Below are 6271 nucleotides of genomic sequence, written 5' to 3'. Positions count from 1 at the left end.
TGTCTTCTTTGGTACATATCAAACAATAACCTGGCGACATCTTTTTGCAAATTATCTTCTTTCATAAGAAATATTAATTTATCTTTGCTGTTTAAAGCATTAAAATTCTGTAAATTAGCTTCTGCTTTATTAACATAGTGATAGTGAAAACATGTTCAGTGTCTTAAAATATAAGCTGTATTTTGGCGAGGGTAAAGAAAGACAAAAGTGGCAAGCCTTGGCGAGCCACTTTTGTCTTTCTGTCCCGAGCCAAAAATACAGCTTATATTTTAAGACACTGACCATGTATTCTATTTATCCTGCAACAGTCAAAAAACTAATCATCAAAAATAATCACGTGCTAAGATTCCAAAATAAAGCTGTTTTCCGTCACTGCCGTATACAGCAAAAATATATATATGGTGGGTGTATTCCGACAATGCGGTGGCAGTTGCAGGATAAAGCTAACTATTACTTCGGATTCTCTAACATAGTCTCTAAATAAATTAAAGTTTATTCCTATAATATGCAGCAAGGATTGTTAGTCAATTGAAACAAGATCCTTGGTTGAAGTAACAAATACTGCGATGGTACCATTTAGTTAATGGCTGTGTATGTTAAATATTTCATGATAAAAACGGCTCATGATATTCACACGTAAACGTTTTGACCTGAAAGGTCATCGTGAGGTCAAGATTGCACCAGAGGAGCATCGTGACCATTGAATTGATTCAGTGTGGTTAGATGTTGTAATTTGACCATGTCATGTGACGTAATTTGACTGTACGTACCATTTAGCCCGACAAAGGACACACCATAGCCCGTTGACAGATATTACATGCTTGACCAGTGTCCGGAGTATCCCTTAGTGGCGATATATCACGCGACAAGTGTCAGTGCGCCAACTCTCAGAAGGTTTAACGACAATATCATGACTCTACGATTACTTATCGTGTCTGAATCGTTTGACTTTTAGCTAAAAACTGGTATAAAAGGTTCTGACCTCTTACACTAGTCACTGTTAACCTTGACCACGACAGTCACTGACCACCGAGGCGGACACATCCGGACAATGATTAAGGCTCTACTAATTCTCGCCGTTATCGGCACTGCACGTAAGTCTACGATCTACATACTGTATATATCTGTTAAAAAAATATATAATTTTTTTTTTTATATAGTCTACGAAGGTAAAGCTTGACTACCATAACGTAAGTTGTGTAATATCACCACGGAATATATTGGAAGCATCAGTACAACGTTTGATTTTGATAGGAAGTAGTAGTATAACTGTTCAACTTTCGAGTTATGCATGTAAGATGAATGAATATATGAAATAAGAGTACAGTACATATATGTATATGATTTCTGTAAGAAATATTAGTAAAGTGTTGATCAGTATAAGAAATATTAGTAAAGAATTGATTTCTATAAGAAATATTAGTAAAGAATTGATTTCTGTAAGAAATATTAGTAAAGCATTGATTTCTATCAGAAATATGAGTAGAGTATTGATTTATATAAGAAATATGAGTACAGTATATGATTTCTAAGGGAAATATTAACAAAGTATTGATTTCAATAAGAAAAATTAGTAATCTATTGCTATTTATAAGAAATATTAGTAAAGTATTGCTTTATATAAGAAATAACAGTACAATTTTGATTTCTATAAGAAAGAAGAGAACAGTATAAGATTTTCTGAAAGTAGTAACAGAAAAAAGTGGAGAGTTACTTGCAGTAATTATATGATTTGTACCAGCTTACGTCAAAATAGGCTTTCCTGATACAAAACCGATAAACTTCACATCCATATACACTTAATGTGAAATCAAAATTACCATCAAGTGCATGTAACTCCTCAATATAAACACACTAAATATCAGAGTGAATTTGTTGTCAAATGTAAGTAATGTGATAAAATAGGAACAACTAAGCTTTTCACAACAACATTTTTTGCTTCCAGTTTCCCAGAACCCGTCTATGGTCTATACGGCACTGCCAGCAAATGGCGCTGCTGCTTCCGGTGCGAGAGGAGCTTCCGGTTCGCCATTATCGCGGCATACAGGAGCTCATGCAGGAAGACACGCAGCGAGCATGATGGGACAACAATCTGGACAACCGAACGTATTCATGCAGTTGCTCAATAACCCAATCAGACTGTGCCAGGAGACTGATAACATGAGGCCTATACCATGCGCAGGGAATAACATCTGTAATATGGTATCAATGATGCAGTACAGAATGCCAAATTTACTGAAATGCAGTCCAATGGGTGTCGGATGTTGTCTTAAGGATTACCTATCGCTTCATCTTTCCAAACAGCTAAGATAAACAGGTATGACCACGTATACTGAATGATTACTAAAACATTTCTGGCTGATGATGCAAGATGTACTGTAAACGGACTTATTTTGGCGTGCACAAATTTTAGCGGAAAATCCAATTGAAACGGATTAGCGGGATGATAAATTAGCACATCGACAATGATTGCAATTAAACATTGTATATAAATTACAATAAGCACAATAAGATTTTAGCGAAACACTTTCAGCGCAAATATCTCTAAAATAAGATTACCGCTGAAATGTTTAGGTTTACAGTACATTGACAATATGTTACGTTTTGAACAAATGCTGCATATGTCATAAACATTGTTTAAAATAATTATATGACACCAGTGTCATAACGTGCTAAGATGAATCAAAATATGTATGTGTACCTTGCCAAAATATAACTTTAAAAGTAGTTTAATTTTCTAATTTCCGATTTTGCAAAAAAAAAAAAAAAAAAGAAAGAAAGAAAGTCTAATCAAATTTACGTGACGCACACACTGGCTTCTGAAAATAGCAAGATGACAATGTTAATGAGAATAAGGCCAAGCTATAGGATGCATTGTAGAAATATTACACCAGGTATTCTTAGGCTGAATAATGTAAATTCAATAATCATTTGAGAATTACTGGGTTTCGGACCCTGATACGTCACCAGAACTAAGATTACGCTCACGATTATTATCTTAACGTTCTATATTCACGATGTCATTGCGACTAATGATTTGCACAAAAGTGTAATTAAAAAAAAAAAAAGAAGAAGAAAAAAACAAAAAACAAAAACAAAAAACTGTCATGCGTTAACAACGAACTCTTAAACATTATAATATTCCACAATCTATGAATCCATTGTTGTATTAACGCCCTACGGTGATTAAATGATGTGTTTTCTCAGTAATATGTACGATACAGCAATATTTCTTTGGATAGACCCATCAGTTCAAACATTCATATGACGTATATTCTTGTGAAGACATCCTACTTCCATTTATCTCAAATTTTGTGAAATTTAGAAATAACAGCACCCGGCCTTCTTATACACCTTTAAGTTAAACCCCATTTCAAACTTTTAGCTCTCTTTTTCTGTATTTCGTTTCTCCCATCACTGTCGAGTCATAAAAAGGTCGACACAGCTCTTTTATAGGCCTGTATATTCGTGTAATGTTATACACTGTCTTTAACTTATTTTATATCTTTATATTTTCATTCTTACATCTTCTTTACATGCGTTACATGCAAAATTATCCATTACAAAGACATCTTCTGCATATTTTCTTCTTCTTTATTTTCAGATTTAATGAAAATTGAAGGTTGGACTAAACAGAAGTGTGATTGGAATTGAAATACATAACGAGAGACAACATTCGGATGTTAAGAAATTAAACTAAGTCGTTTTCAATTGATCTCAAAAAAAAAAACGAACTGCTCCCCGCTTCCCTCTCGTTAAAATAATATGAACTTGTTCTGTTTTCGACTTTGTTACATCACAATGCATTTGTATAACAATTGCATTAGTTAATTAGTAATTTATTCCACCGAAGTAGATATTTTCATATATAAGTGTTGCTGTTTTATTCAATAAATTATTTATTTTATAAAATACCAGTTTTGTTTTTGTCAATGTGATTTATTCAGGTTTAAACATTATGTCATTGCTATTACTTAGTTACTGAACTGTGAAACTAATCACAAAAGTGAAGAAGAAAAAGAAAAAAAAAGTGGAATTTGATCTCATAAATGATGATTGGTGAAATATATGTGTAAATTTCAAGCAATCCTTTGAATCGGGATAATTTAATAGGGCACAGTTGTTCAAATCCATCGTTAAGCTAACGTTGTCTTTAATCATAAAAGATTGCTGACTTGTTAATCTGCATTAGTTAACGACAGTTTTAAATGTTGTTGCTCACTAACACAAAATGTTAACAACGTTATCAAACAAGTTAACACTAGCGACATTTATTTTCGTATTTTTCCCCACAATGCAATTTATTTTTCTACATCTCCCAAGTGAACACTTCAAGATGGTTGCTTAAAAGTTAGGTATTTACTCAGGAGTAAACAAGAAAAAACAAAAAACAAAAACAAAACAAAACAAAATAAGAAAAACAACTGCGCACGTCCTCCTTGTAATTATTAATTATCATGTTTAAGGGGTATCTAAACAGCAAATCCAGTCAAAAATTTATATTTTACAAGGCTATAAATCCCTACTAGGATGCAATTTAACAGAGGTAACTTTATAAATGTTTGATATGTATGTCAAACTGTGGCATAACAGCTTGGCTATTTTTCAGGTTTGGTTATTTTTAAGACTTAGAATTATGCCATGCTACATCTTACCCCATCGTAACTCTATATAAGAAACTATTAGCATCTTTAGCAAATTATTTGTGATTCTAAGAAAGTACATGTCAAAACAAACATTTGTGTATATTACATGACTATTTTTGTGCAAATTTTGGCTGAAGAAGCACCATGAACCTCGATTTGAAAACAGGAAGTTGTCTCACGTGAATAGGCTCTATTGTCTTTCCTTCGAGACTTTCCAGGGGCCGCGGTGGCCGAGTGGTCAAGGTGTCGCGACACTTTAACACTAGCCCTCCACCTCTGGGTTGCGAGTTCGAAACCTACGTGGGGCAGTTGCCAGGTACTGACCGTAGGCCGGTGGTTTTTCTACGGGTACTCCGGCTTTCCTCCACCTCCAAAACCTGGCACGTCCTTAAATGACCCTGGCTGTTAATAGGACGTTAAACAAAACAAACCAAACAAACCAAAATCGAGACTTTCCATGATTGTGGCACCGAAAAGAACGAAACAGATGTGGGATACAGTTATTAACCCGCTGGTACTTTATCTATAACTACATCGATATCAACAGTCATTCATATCACACAACCAGTAGAATAGTTATATATATATATGTTTACATGTGTTTGGAAAGTCACAATAGATAATACACAGATAGATATGAGAGAAAATAAATGACGCCTCGCCTGTGACATTTTTATATACGTTACTAAATACTATTTACGTCAATCAATATATATAGGAGTCAGATTTATATAAGTCTCTTGACACTTGTTTCTGATTCCTTTTGTATAATTTTTATGTTGTTTATATATTGTTAATGGAAATTGACAAATAAACACAGTTTAAACTATGTTCTGTCATTCAATTCAACAATAATTACCAATGCTTTACTACGATTATACTGAGGACAATATCACGAAGTTGCTTAAAATAGACTCTAGAGATATGCTTCAATATATCAAATATTTTGTTTAAAATTACAGGATCCGTCAATTAGCCGTCACTGAGAAATTATATTTGAAATAAAGTGAAAACACATGAAAAAGACATTGTAATGTACATTTTTCTCCAAAGGATATATATTTTGTATATATGGATATCCATTGTGGTAGTAAGAACTCTTTTTATTTCAGTTAATTATTCAAATGTAAACAAGCATCACCATATATTGACAAATTTGAGGCGGAGATCGCGACGGATAAAATAAACTACACACGATGTTACATTGTTACGAAATCGGAATTCATGCATTTACAAGCCCACTTATCAAATTACCAAGGAACTAAAAAGTATGGGGTGTATATTCGGATAATAAAGAGACATAGTTAGAAATCAGATCATACCAGACAATGATAAACTAGGGTTTACAAAAGAATGACAAATACCATTTCATTTAATAAGGCCTGACAACCGACCTGGATGAAAGGAATTTTAAAATCGGACTCAAAGCTGGAAATCTACTCGTGCTGGACAGGAAATTGAATTTGTCAAAACTTGGATAAGAGAGAGTATAAAATGTTTTTAAATGAGTTTAAACTGTATATAATCAAAGCTTACAGCAAATTTTAATCCAAAATCCAAGATGGCTGCCAGTTGACCATGTTTCCAGATCAGTCCTAAAATGCAATTGCACTACTAGTGACCAA

General features: G+C 33.5%; 1 long non-coding RNA gene across 1 annotated transcript; it reads left to right on the top strand.

The window, feature by feature from the left end:
* The first annotated feature begins 960 nt into the window (after positions 1-960).
* Positions 961-3907, top strand: LOC117341210. Its single transcript, XR_004535580.1, has 3 exons — positions 961-1094; positions 1946-2317; positions 3605-3907. It is a non-coding gene; the product is annotated as an uncharacterized LOC117341210 (long non-coding RNA).
* Positions 3908-6271: the final 2364 nt, after the last annotated feature.

The sequence above is a fragment of the Pecten maximus genome, chromosome 13 (assembly GCF_902652985.1).
Source record: "Pecten maximus chromosome 13, xPecMax1.1, whole genome shotgun sequence".
Lineage (NCBI taxonomy): Eukaryota > Metazoa > Mollusca > Bivalvia > Pectinida > Pectinidae > Pecten > Pecten maximus.
Note: the sequence above shows the minus strand (reverse complement) of the source record. Positions and strands in the feature narration are given on the sequence as shown.